The 14,082-nt window shown below is 40.6% G+C and overlaps 1 protein-coding gene across 1 annotated transcript in view; it reads right to left on the reverse strand.

Moving 5' to 3' along the window:
* GXYLT2 (glucoside xylosyltransferase 2) overlaps positions 1-14,082 on the reverse strand; it is an 82,745-nt gene that overhangs the window by 24,351 nt on the left and 44,312 nt on the right. The window lies entirely within an intron of this gene.

Genomic DNA, 14,082 nt, shown 5'->3' on the forward strand with positions numbered 1-14,082 from the left:
CTCAGACTTACAGCTTCTAGAACTCTAAGAAAATACATTTCTGTGGTTCAAGTCACCCAGTTATGGTATTTTGTTATGGCAAGTTAAGACAACATTCCACTGAGATCCTAATATTTAAAATTGATGAACACCATATGACATCGGCATCATGGAGATTTCAGTTTTGAATAATTTAAAAACTTACACGATTAGCTGTAACATTTATCTTTCCTTTCTCATGTCGTAGAGGAATAGAATTTACATGTCAATAAAATGAAATAAAAAACAATGATCATCTACCATGTCACAACAGATTATCCAAATTAAAGAAATACACGTAACCTTGTTAAATACTTTGTAAATAGATTAATCATTGCTGGGAATTCCAGCACTTATCCGAGGAAAAGTTCTGTTAGTAACAATACTGCTGCTGCTGCTGCTGCTGCTAAGTCGCTTCAGTTGTGTCCGACTCTGTGTGACCCCATAGACGGCAGCCCCCTGGCTCCCCTGTCCCTGGGATTCTCCAGGCAAGAACACTGGAGTGGGTTGCCATTTCCTTCTCCAATGCATGAAAGTGAAAAGTGAAAGTAGAGTTGCTCAGTTGTGTCCAACTCTTAGCGACCCCATGGACTGCAGCCCACCAGGCTCCTCCATCCATGGGATTTTCCAGGCAAGAGTACTGGAGTGGGGTGCCATTAAATTAGAGAGTTTAAAAAAAACGTGAACTGAGATATTCAGTGATAGATATACAAGAGATTTTAAAGACATATTAAGGACATTAAAAAGCATGTCAAATATCTCATTATGATTTTATAATGATTATAGGTTGAAATGATAAAATTTTGGATATACTGAATTAAAATGTTATTAAAATTAGTTTCATGTTTTTTCTTTTTCAACACAAATACTACCGACTGAAAAATTACATAGCTGTGCAGATACATTTTCCTTCTACACTACAAATGGTAGCATAGCACAAACAATGTCCCCAGTCTTCTTGCTTTCTTTTTTAAAAAAACTTTTTATTTTGTATTGGGGTATAGCCGATTAACAACGCTGGGACCGTTTCAGGTGAACAGCAAAGGGACTCAGCCATACACGTGCATGTCTCCATTCCTCCTCAAACTCTCCACCCATCCAGGCTGCCACATGACAGTGTTGCTTGCTTTTTTATTAACCAAAACAATACATGTCGGAGGGCTTTCCACTCAGTACATAGAGATTTTATCTACTTATTTTTATGTATAGTGTTCTACTGTGTGGATCTACCATAATTTTTTTAATCATCTGAATAGAACATTTAAGTTCTTCTCAAGCTTTTGTAATCACAAACAAGGTCACAATGAAAAAAAATCCTCATCTTAATTCATTTCACGTATACAACACTTTGGTGGGCTCTTTTTGGTATACAGATCATATTTCAAAATAGACATCTAAAAGTAGACTAATGATACATCTCAGGGACAGCACGGCGGATAGTCCTTAGGAATCTTGAGTCTGGCATTCCTGAGTTAATATCCAGGCATCATGAGCCCTGTGACTCTGAATGAATTCCTCAGTCTTTCCAGGCCCCAGTTCCCCATCTGTAAAAAGTGGAAAGCAAGACCTCTACCACTACCACCCCTGTCCCTGGATTGTCACAATCATCCAGTGAATAAAAGACACAAGGAACTTGGTACATAGTACTCAATAAATAGCCACTCAGCCTGGATGGAAGGGAGTTTGGGGGGAGAATGCATACATGTATATATATGGCTGAGTCCCTTCACCATTCACCCTAAATTATCTTGTTAACAATCTATTATACCCCAATACAAAATAAAAAGTCAATAAATAAATAAATAGCCACACTGCTACTATAAGGAGTTTCTGTGCTTTTTCTTTGAAAATGTTGACTTAAAAAAAAGTTGCAACCTAATGTTGAGAGTTATGTTTTATTCGGCAGAAATTTCTAGGACTGAAGCCCAGGAGGCAGCATCTCAAGTAGCCCTGAGAGAACTGGTTCAGAGAAGGTGGGAGGATGCAGCGGGGGGCGGGTGAGCGTGGGGTGGGCAGGAAGGAATCAGGTTATACAGAAGTTTGCAACAAAGGCCATGTAGTTTGAATATCAAAAGAATTTTTGTGATTTAAAGAAAACCAGGTATCTCAAATTAAGGAATTTAGCGGTTTTCTATATATAGGAAGATGCAAGAGTCTGGGCTCACGGAAACCATTCCTTTCATATGCATCTCAGCTATCTGGGGCCAGTGTTCTGAGTATTTCCCATTCTGAGATCCTCAGTGCTCACCTTAGGGAGTGGCTGCAACCTGAGGGCTGCCTGATCTCTCAGGTACTCTCCTTACTGAATGCCCATAGGGCTCAGATATTCACATTTGGAGGGCTGGAATGGCTGTTGACTCTGACATCCTTGCTTACTGATACGGCAGGAAATACTCCATTTCTTAAAAACTTCAAATGTAGTTAGTTATCATTCACATCAGTGGCCACAGTACTTCAAAGCATATGTTGACCATAAAGTGTTTTTATACAAAGTCTAGCAGAAAAAAAATGGAAGAGTTTGAATCTTTCTAATATAATCCACTTATTACCTTGACTGAAAACAAGAGCACAAAAGGCCTCTTTACTCTTTATCTGAGAAAAAAAAATAAAAACAAAACAGGAGAAAAACCCAACTCCTTCTATAACATTGCATCTCCTGAGGCTAATTCTGCAGCAATTATTGGTGGTATTAATTTGAAGAGGATCACTGTGGCCACGTTTTAATGGGCAGGGGAATACTTACCGAAAGGGTATAAAATCAGCCATTCTAATTCCCTTATGGAAATTAGCACTAGAAATGAGGCCTTTGGTTTCTAAGAGAAGGGCAAAAAGAGGCATAGGCACAGATAATAGCTATTTGTATACAAAGCTGCTCTGGTTCCATTCATCATCCCAACCTGGGCAGCTGCCTCGGGGAACCCTGCTGGCTCTCTGTGCTAAGTAAGGATCAAAGGCTGGCCATGGGCAGCAAGATTATCAGGGGCCACTGGCTCTCATTCAAGTTCATTACTTGCTCCAACCTTACTCTGACTTTGACAGCACAACTCTGTGGCTGGAAGTTTTGGCTTTGAAATCTAATTACTTGTATTCAGATTCTGTTTCTACTACTAACTATGGTCTTGGGCAAGCTGATTCAAGCCTTCTAAGCCTTATGTTCCTTATCTTGTAGATGGGATCAGTCACTCACTTTAGAGTGCTGTCGGGATGATTAAATGAGATAATGCATGTGAAGCCTCTGGCACACACACAATGAGGACTCGATAAATGCTATGTGATAGTCTTTCTGTCTCACGCTCAGGAGGGCTAGTTCCTTGACTCACAGCCCAGTAACTGGCTGCTATAGTGGTAGCAGTAGCAGCAGTAGCAGCAGTAGTAAAAGAATGTGGCATATTATCTGTTCTCAAGGAAGTTTAGTTGGGAAGGCAGATAAAGCAAGTAAGAGGTGCTAATTATTGGTAGGGGTAGCACAGAAGTACTAAGAAGGTCCCCCTAAACCAGTTTGGAGTGAAAACAGGGAAGGCTTCCCAGAAGAACTGACATCTAAGCCAAGAAATTAGTAGTGAAAAACAGGGCAAAGAGTGTTAAAGATAAATAGAACAGCATGTGAAAAGGCCCAGTAACCAGGAGAGAACAATGCATAGGCAAGTTGGCTGATGGGCCCGAAGCTTAAAGCAGGAGAGCCAGGAGCCAGGGGTGGGGAGAGATTAGGCTGGTCAAGTGGGCAGGGGCCTGATCAGGACCTACGCAGACAAATTTGAACTTGACCCTGAGAGCAATGGGGAGATGTGAAATAATTTGAACCAGGAATTGAGGTCTGATGCTTCCTCTCCTACCCTCATCGCTCCCATCCAATCCTTAGCAAGTCTCATGCACTCTTCCTCCAAAATACACCTGAATTTGCCCATCTCTCTCCCTTTCCGCTGCCTCACCCTCAGTCCAAGGCACCATTATAGCTCTCCTAGAATTCTGGAAAGGTCCATTCACTGGCATTCCTCCTCCAACCTATTCCTAACAGAGTAGCCAGAACAATTTTTTAATCTCCAGTGTCATTTCTTCTTGGACCCATGGGTTATTTACAAGGGGGTTGGGGTTGCTTAATTTCCAAATATTTGGGATTTTCCAGATATCTTTTTACTATTCGTTTCTAATTTAACTTCCTTATACTCAAGGAGCATACTCTGCATGATTTCAATCCTCTCCCTTTCACTGAGACTTGTTTTATGGCCCAGCATTTGGTGAATGCGGAATGTTTATCCTACAGTTGTTGGGTGGAGCATTCTATGAATTCTATAGCTACCGATTAGGTCAGCTGGTTGATAGTGCTGTCAAGGATTTCTAGGTCCTAACTGATTTTCTGTTTACTTATTATAACCACAGGAGCTCTACGGAGTTCTATCTTCAGACACAAAGAAAGAGTGGAGAAATATGAAATTATTGCAAGTTCATTTACATCAACAGATATGATTTGGGAGCCATCAGTAATTTTCACACTAACAAACAATTATCAAAAAGGAAGAGTGCTGAAGTCTCCCACACTGACTGTGGATTTGTGTACTGCTTCCCTGGTGGCTCAGAGGTTAAAGATTCTGCCTGGAATGTGGGAGACTCAAGTTCGATTCCTGAGTTGGGAAGATCCCCTGGAGAAGGAAATGGCAAACCCACTCTAGTACTCTTGCCTGGAGAATCCCATGGAGGGAAGAGCCTGGTAGGCCCCAGTCCATGGAGTCACAAAGAGTCGGACACGACTGAGCAACTTCACTTCACTTCACTTCCATTTCTCTAAGCATGGGTTTGCTTCCTACAGCTGAGAGCTCTGTTATTAGGCTCCCAGGGGCAGACTCATTTAGAGTGGAATATGCTCCTGATGGATTGAGCCTCATATCATTACAAAAGATCCAGAGAGAGGGCTTTTTTAAAAACTAATATTAGATGATACCACTTTCATCTTTAAACCTCTTCAAGACTTTTCACTGCACTTTCATTACACATGAACCATGGTCCCTAAAAGATAGACATACTCTGACCCCGTGGGGCACCGAGTTCCTATCAGTGGTGATCTTTCACCTCCTAGCACAACTCTGGCTTCAAGACCTTCAGCTTTTCATTATGGCTCAATTACTGCCAAAGTCAAAGGGCAGGGAGCAAAACAGACTTAATAGGAAGCCAACAAGCTTCCATTTCTCTTCCTGCCTATATATAGCCAGAGTTTCCACTGTCAGAGAAACACTTACACCTTTGCTTAGTTAGAAACTAACACATAAGTCCACCACTTTCAAAAAGAAAACATAAACTAGAAACTGTCCTGTTTAACAAAGGAATAATCTTTTGGAAAAGGATTTTTTTTTTTGTTTTTTGGTTTGTTTGCTTTGTTTGTTTGTTTTTGGCCATGCAGCATGGCTTGTGGGATCTTAGATCCCTGACCAGGGATTGAACCTGGGCCACAGAGCCCTAACCATTGGACAGCCAAGGAATTCCCAGGAATCATCTTTTGGAATGGTCTCTCTCACTTTATTCCCTAAATTCAAAGCACCCAAAATGAAGAAGATAAGGTGCTCAAATCTGCTGAAAAACAGTGTCTCTATAGTTTATGAAATACGTGTGCAGCTCTGATGCTTTAGTTTCACGGTTTGTGAGCTCTTGTTTTAGACAATTGCTTAAAGTATCAAAACTATGATTAGCGTGAAATTAATGATGCCCCCAAATCATATCTGTTGATATAAATCAGTTAACAGTAACTTCACATTTCTCCCCCTTTCCTTGGCTCTGGAGATTAAGTTCTAGGGAGCACCTGTGATTTAGGATAAACGTCATCCCAAGCCTGTGAGCAAAGTGCTACCAACAGATTGCCGCATGTGAGGCAGAGCTTTCCACTTACCATTTTTGAATGCCCAGCTCTAACTCAGCCTGCAGGTATAAGCTCAGGTGTGACCTCCTCAGAAATGCTTACCCAAGAGCCTCCTTCCTCTTGCCTTCCAGCCTCTCCATCACACCACTATACTACCTCTGTCCAGAACCAAATTATTTTCCCATCTGTTGCTTGCCTTCCCCAATCAGAATAGAAGTTCCATGAGGGCAGGGACCTTCTAGGTCTAGTGAACTTCTAAAGTCTGTGGGCCTAGTGTAATGCCTAGTAGACATATTAGACATCAATAAATATTTATCCAAAGTAATGACTTCAATCACTGAGCTGTCTCAAAACCACTGTAACTTTAAATATGCTTCAAGGCTGATTTCAGAAGAAAGGACAGGTCCTGAGAAATGAGAAGGGCTGTGAATAGTTGAAGAATAAAAGAACCATGTTCCTGAAGAGAAAACCAATGTAACACCTACTCTACTAAATATCATTCTTTTGCTGGTGTGGTCCAGGGTGTTGCTCTCCAAGTCTCTGTTAACGGGGCAGCTAAGTTGCTAAATATGTATAATATCCCATTTCCTTACCTCTCCAGGATTTTAAAAAGACCCTAAGAACTGAAGGAATAGAAAGGGAGCTGGAAGAGGCTAAATGGAGCAGGAACCTATGGTTCTTGCCCTCTGTGACCTCTGCCTGCCTTCTGCCTGTGAAAAGAGTTTAGCTAAAGAGTAAGTTTAATCCGAGAAGTGAGAAAATGCAGAAACAAAGGAAAACAGTCCGACGAGCTGAAATAACTGTTTCGTCATTAAGCATAATTAAGGATCTTTAGTTCCTTCTCAAGGCCTATAGATAATATTTTGAGCTATATCCTGTGAGCTGTCTTCCAGACACTGAAACCTCCCCCAGGTGGGAGAAGTTAACTACATCGTGACCAGACTGTGGCCACGACAGAGGCGGCCACAGTTCTTAGAGATGGCCTCAAGGAAATGGGAACAAACAGACCCCAGAACTAAAGATAAACTGTGCTTAACAATCAAGGTGACACTGCTCAGACCACTGATCACCAATTTCATGATGACTGTTAGACCAGACTGTGCAGTTTCTGCATGCCCCTCTCTCTGTCTATAAAAGCCTCCCCCTGCCCGCAGCCCACAATTGCTGGCATCCAAAATAAAGCAAACTTTCCTATTGGCTTTTGAGTGGCAAGCAGTGGGACTCCCCATTGCTGGTTACAAAGGGAAAGGGCAGAACTGAAGCAAAAGCAAAAAAAGCCATGTAGATTTCAGCAGAACTGAATTCCAAAGGGGGGATCTTTGGTAGATGATGTTAGTGATAATCAGGATAGGGTTAAAGAGAGTTAAAGGAGAAGATGGAAACAGAAAAGAGGAAAAGACATCTCAAGCAAAAAAGAAACACATCTTCTATTCTAACCAATGGAAGACATTTACATTTATGAAAAACAGAGACTTGAATATAATTAAAATAGCAACAATTCATTTGTACAGTCTAAAAGTCACAGTCTCCATATACACTGTTAGATCATGACTAAACGAATGATGGTCTCCATGGAAACACACAAGAAATGCAGACATTGTTTAACTCTGGGAAGATGAAAAAGTTCTGGAGATGGTGATGGTTTGCACAATGTACTGAATGCCACAGACCTGTACCTTAAAAATGGTTAATTAAAGCATTTTACATTATATATACCTTGCTGTGTGCTTAGTTGCCCAGTTGTGTCTGATTCTTTGTGACCCCATGGACTGTAGCCCGCCAGGCTCCTCTATCCATGGGATTCTCCAGGCAAGAATAGTGGAGTAGGTTGCCATTTCCTTCTCCAGGGTTCTTCCTGACCCAGGGAGCGAACCGGAGCCTTTCACGTCTCCTGCATTGGCAGGCAGGTTCTTTACCACTAGTGCTACCTGGGAAGGGGTTAGATTCTGGGGCAAATGTTTGCAGTCCCCAAGCCCTTCTCATTCTACGAAAAGATAAACTGGATAGAAGAGGATTTCTGGGGCTATTTGGACTTTTTCCTCTGGAACCAAAATTCTTGTTTCCAAATCAAAATCAGAACAAAAAGGAAATTTTACATTTCAATATATATATGCAACTTGATCAAAATTAATTCCTTTTTCTTCCACCATTCTATCATATTCTTTTTCAAAAAATCTACATGGACCTATCTTGAAGCTATTACAGGGAAAATAATTTTGGGTGAAAGGGAGAAAGACAGGTAATGACAAAGATGTCCACTGATGGCTGGGTAACCTCTAAGAGATCCTCTAGTAAATAGAGGTGGCAATCTAAGATAAGAATTCATGATTTGGAATAATGCTGAAAAGTTAAGAAGTGAACTTGTTCAGAATGCACAGGGCCCTGAAAAACCACGCTGAGGGGTTGCCCCGACTTGATCCTATAAGACAACAGGGACTCTGGGCTGAGAATCCACATGAGAATATCATTCAAAGACTAAAAAAATCCAGGAGTGGCATGCAGGAGGGAAGGGACTCAGATAGCAGGGAAACAAGAAAATAGATCAGTACAACCATCCTTTTCTCTATTATAATTGTAGCACTTATTGTTTGTTTTAATGTAAATACACCCAGAACCAGAATACCTGGTGATACTTCTGTGATCCTTTGCGATTCTGGCATGTCTGTATATCCTTGCAAAGGTGAATAAAAAGTTTCCATACATTATGAAAATTATTTTTTTCTCTTTCTTACTGGTTTGCCATTTTAAAAACTGTGTAAATTATACAAACTCATGCTTGAATGGTATATAAGTATGGACAATTCAGAAATCCACAGCATAAGAAATTCAAATAGTTCTTTTGCTGCCTCTCCCCAGCATCCCATCACTCCATGCTCTTATACCCTTTCTTCTTTTTTAGAATTAACTAACCATAACCATTCAATGAACTTCACCCCACCTCAGGCAGTTTCTACATATTTAAATATATACACAAAAATAACCTTTCCAGGGCTTCCCTGGTGGCTCAGTATAAAGAATCCACCTGCAAGGCAGGAGACACAGAGGACTTGGGTTTGGTCCCTGGATTGGGAAGGTTCCTGGAGGTGGGCATGGCAACCCACTCCAGTATTCTTGCCTGGAGAATCCTCTGGACAGAAGACCCTGGTGGGTTACAGACTACAGGGTGGCAAAGAGTCAGACACGACTGAAGCAACTGAGCACGCACACACGTGACCTTTTCAAGGCCAGGAATTCAGATCTCAACCCAACTGCGGCCTCCTCAGACAGCTCCACTCCCCATCATTCCTAAAATGCTTTCATTTTTTCTCATTATGCTTACTACTATCTGAAATTAGTTTGGGTTTGATAAGCATTGTTGAATGAACGCTTTTATATATGATGTTTGTGTATGTATATATATGCACACAAAGGCACATAGTTTTGGAGTTTTTAAAATTAAAGTAGGGTTGATTTACAATGTTGTGTCTTACTGGCGTACAGCACAGAGTGATTCAAATACATATATACACACATAGTCTTTCTGACATTCTTTCCCATTATAGTTTATTATAAGATATTGAGCACAGTTCCTGTGCTAGAGAGTAGGACCTTGTTGCATATCTACTTTGCATACAGTAGTTTGTATCTGCTAATCTCAACCTCCTCATTTATCCCTTCCCACCTCTTTCCCTTTTGATAACTAACCATATGTTTGTTTCCTATGTCTGTCTGTTTTGTAAATCATTTCATTTGTATCGTATTTTAGATTTCACATTTAAGAGACATCATATGATATTTGTCTTTCTCTGACTTACTTCATATAGTATGATAATCTCTAGGTCTATCCATGTTGCTGTAAATGGCATTGTTTCATTCTTTTTTATGACTGAGTAATATTCCATTGTATATATGTACCATATCTTCATCCACTCATTTGTCGCTGGACACTGAAGTTGTTGCCATGTCTTGGCTCTTGCAAACAGTGCTGCTATGAACATCAGGGTGCATGTATTTTTTCAAATTAGAATTTTCTCCATATACATTCCCAGGAGTCAGATTGCTGGATCTTATGGCAACCCTGTTTTTAGTTTTTTAAGGGACCTCTATACTGTTTCTCACAGTGGCTACACTAATTTATATTCCCGCCAACACATACTTTGTAATTATCTACTTTGAGATATTTCCCCTTAGTTATAGATGTGCAGAAAACAAAGAACTTTCTGTTTGATGCTATATGTTCTCAAATATCCTTTGTACCATTAAAATAGTTTAAGATGAGGGAGAGAATTACAAACACTTGAAAAGTATCATTCCTCTATAGTGTTCTTTTGTCCTGTTTCATTGCAAATCTGTACAAAAATTAATATCCACTCGATTAATTAGTGATTCACCACTTACACTGTTTTGAGATTTTAAAAGAGGATCACTAAATTGCTAGCTTAAAATGCACAGGAGATCAGCTGGGTCCTCTGTGATGACTTAGATGGGTGCGATGGTGGGGTGGTAGTGGTGGTGGTGGTGGTGGAAGGTAGGGCCAAGAGGGAAGGGGTATGCGTATAGGGTACACTTCCTTGTACAGGAGACACTAACACGACATTGTAAAGTAACTGTACTGCAAGGGGGGGAAAAAGAAAGCATTATAATGCCCTCATTCTGAAAAAACAAAACAAAACAAAACACGATAACTTATGTACCAAAGAGGTCATTGTGCTTGTCTGAAAATGACAAAAATGTTTTAAAGGTGTCATGCCAATAAATAAATAAATAAATAAAGCATACAGGAGAAAATTAAAGTATAGCAATTTTTATTTTTGTTTCTGTTGTGCCCTCTTGTGGAATGACATATAACTTGCATATTCATTTTTGTTTAGTTTTAACAAAGAGCAGATTGTACCCGTGTCCTTGCTACATTTACACATGTTCCTGTTAGGTAGTTAGAAAAAGGAGTCCAAGATGGTGGTTGGAAGAATCACATAGAAGGCAAACAAACAAACAAAAAGCCCAGGAAAGAGGAAGTCAAGAACCAGTGCAAGAATCTACAGTGGGGAAACATGCCCCCTTCCTTGATTGGCCTTGAGTGTATGTCTATTTGCATTCCCTTCCCTGATTGGTGGCAGGTACAAGCCCTATTTAGCATACGGCTGGACCAATAAGGCTCCAGGGGGAGGTGACAGAAAGTATGAAAGAGGAAAGCTAACAGAGGTGGAGGCCACTCCTTTGGGATCAGCCTGTTTCCTTTGGAGTCAGCCCACTCTCATGTCTCAAGGGTGTACTATCTGCTGCTTAACAAAATTCTGCCTGCTTGAGCTGCAGCTAGTCTGTTGTTTCACATGTTTGCTACAAGGAGATAAGAATCGAGGGAGAGAAATAAACTGCCTTGACATTCCCATCAATGAAGTAGACTCTTCCAATCAGTTTAATCTTTGATCACTATGCAAACAAGATTCAGATTGCCTCTGAGTTGAGCAAATCAATGATGGCTTTGTTCAGGATAGTTCTCCTAAAATTCTGGCTTGTCAAGCTTGTGTTTGGTCTTCGATTTCATCATCTCAGCTGTGGGGCCAACTGTTCTAACTGCATGCAGGCCGTTTTGCACAGGCCTTGCATTCCTGAAGGTGTCTGGTTTCTCTGGCGTGCTCTGAGATACTGGCTCTCAGATCTTTCATCTGTTCCCATCATCCCTTTGGCTTGCTTCCTCCTCTTATCAGGTGTTGCAATCCCAGCCAGCAAGTACATACTATCTTCTCTTGCTGGCTGCAGACATCCTGTTAGCCATGGCAACTGTCCTTTAAAGCAGAGTCCAGTTTCTGAGTCAGATGGTGCCTTCTCAGAGACTGTCCCCTCTGCTAGGGAATTGCTGGAAATAGGATCATTGGTTTGCAAGCAACTATAGTTCTTCACTTGAATTGGACTGGTTTTCAAAGGATATTTTCCTTTTCCTTGTATATGAGAATGAAATTCAATTAACATTTACTGAATATTTATGGGGTTCAAGTCTGGGCACTTTATAAGCACTGAATCTTCAAATCCTCTCTAGGACGCTTTGATGAACTTGGTAAAGCCCTGTCCACTCATTCATGCATCCAATCATCCAGCTTCCCTCCTTCCCTCCCTTTCCTCTATCCTTCCTTCCTGCTTTCCTACCTACTTTCCTTCTCATCCATACCATCCAAACAGTTTTACTGAGTACCTTCTGTTTATATGTGCAGTGCGCTATGTGTTGGAGATCAAAGACTTTTCCCCTGGTAGGACTTAGATGCCAGTGAGAGGAAGCAAAAAATAAAACAAATTAGTAAAGTATAGATGAAACTTTGAAGACAGTAGCAGAGAAGGAAAAATATAGTGAGGGAGGGGAGCAATTTTAAATACAATAGCCTCATTGAACAAATGAGTCTGAACAAAGACATGTGTACTATTTTTATACCCAGTTAACAGATGACGATGGAAGATTCATGGGAATCTTCCAAAGGAGGTAGTTTGGAATATCCTGGGAATCTTTCTATAAATACAGAAGAAAAATTTGGCATTTAGAAATTGCAGGAAGTTGGACAGAATGACTACACTATGGGATAAACTTGGGCTTCAATCCAGGCTCTAAGATATACCCCAGGAAAAAAATAAGGTAAACTTCCCTTAACTTCAGTTTCCTCCTTAGAAAAAAATGTTACAAATCAGTACATTCCTCAAAGAACTGAGAAGGGTTGACAAAATCATCAATCCGAGGATCTATCATGTGTTTGTGTAACAGTCACTGTGTGGTCTTTGTGTCACTGTGTGGACCACCTATAGAGTCCCCTCCTTTCGGTGGCACATCCTGAAGACCTATCTTAAAGCTTCATTTCTCAAAGTATTTTCAATTGTAGCCCACAGTAAGAAAGGCATCTATATCACAATAGTATCTCAATACTAGAATGTGCACATATAAATACATAAAACAGAAACATTTTCAAAAATATTATTTGTCTTACTATAGTAATGCATGTCCCTTATTCAATTCTACTCTACTTATTTAATTTTTAAAACAGCTGATTATTATGTACAAAATTGATTTCAGGAATTACTAGTGGGGGACTTTCCTGGCAGTCCAGTGGTTAAAACTCCAAGCTCCCATTGCAGGGGGAATGGGTTTGACCTCCTGGTCGGGGAACTAAGATCCCATACACCAGGCAGCATGCCCCAAAAAACCCACACACAAAAAGAGTTACTAGTGGGTAATTTTCTTAGTTCCTGACCAGAGCCCTCAGCAGTGAAAGCAGAGTCCTAACCATTGAACCAGCAGGGAATTCAGTAGTGGATACATTTCTACTAGAATCACAGGGGTTGAGCAGTTAACGATGGCTTGGTAAGTAATTAAATATAGACAGACATATAGACAAATAAATGAAAAATATTTATCCTCCCACATTTCCTCCCTCTCACAGCAAACAAACAATTCCAGTTCTTTGAGTATGTACCTTCACGTCTCTAAATAACACACTAAAAGAAAAAAACTTAATTCTTTGAATTTACAGCACTTTGACACCAAATGTACGGGGCTTTTCTCCACACCAACTAATTTCCCAGCACTTCCTTTGGACACCAACTGAGTGTCCTACAATTCAATTATGATACTATCTGAATTAGGAAGAGCTACCATAGTTAGTTACCAAAGGTTAAGGGTCCAGTCCCACAAGACTGCCCTCCCCCTTCAGATGCTAATCATAAGTAGTGGTCCCCAGGTTGCCTACACTTCTTTCTGACTTGACTACAAATCGGAGGTTCCCATGATCCCCTCCTCAAGTCTGATGATTTGGTATAATGGCTCACAGAATTCAGGGAAACACTTATTTTTATGGCTTGTTGTACAGAATATAAAAAAGGATTCAGATGAGCAGCCAGAAGAAAAGGTACATAAGGTGAGGTCCAGAAAGGTCCTGAGCCCAGGAGCTTCTGTCTCTGTGAAGTTTGCACCACTGTCCCAGAACACGGATATCTTCATCAACCCAAAATCTCCCTGAACCTCCTTGTTTACATATTTTTATGAAGGCTTCATCACGTAGGCATGATCAATGATTAACTCAATCTCCAATCGCCCTTTCCCTTTCCTAGAGAAAGGGGTTAGGGTTGGAAGCTCCAAGCTTCTAATCACGGCTTGGCCTTTTTAGTCATCAGCCCCTATCCAGAAGCCCACCAAGTCATTTCATTAGGACAAAAGACATGCCTATTACCAGGAAATTCCAAGGGACTTAGGGTGGCTCAGA

Source organism: Ovis aries, chromosome 19 (assembly GCF_016772045.2).
Source record: "Ovis aries strain OAR_USU_Benz2616 breed Rambouillet chromosome 19, ARS-UI_Ramb_v3.0, whole genome shotgun sequence".
NCBI classification, from domain to species: domain Eukaryota; kingdom Metazoa; phylum Chordata; class Mammalia; order Artiodactyla; family Bovidae; genus Ovis; species Ovis aries.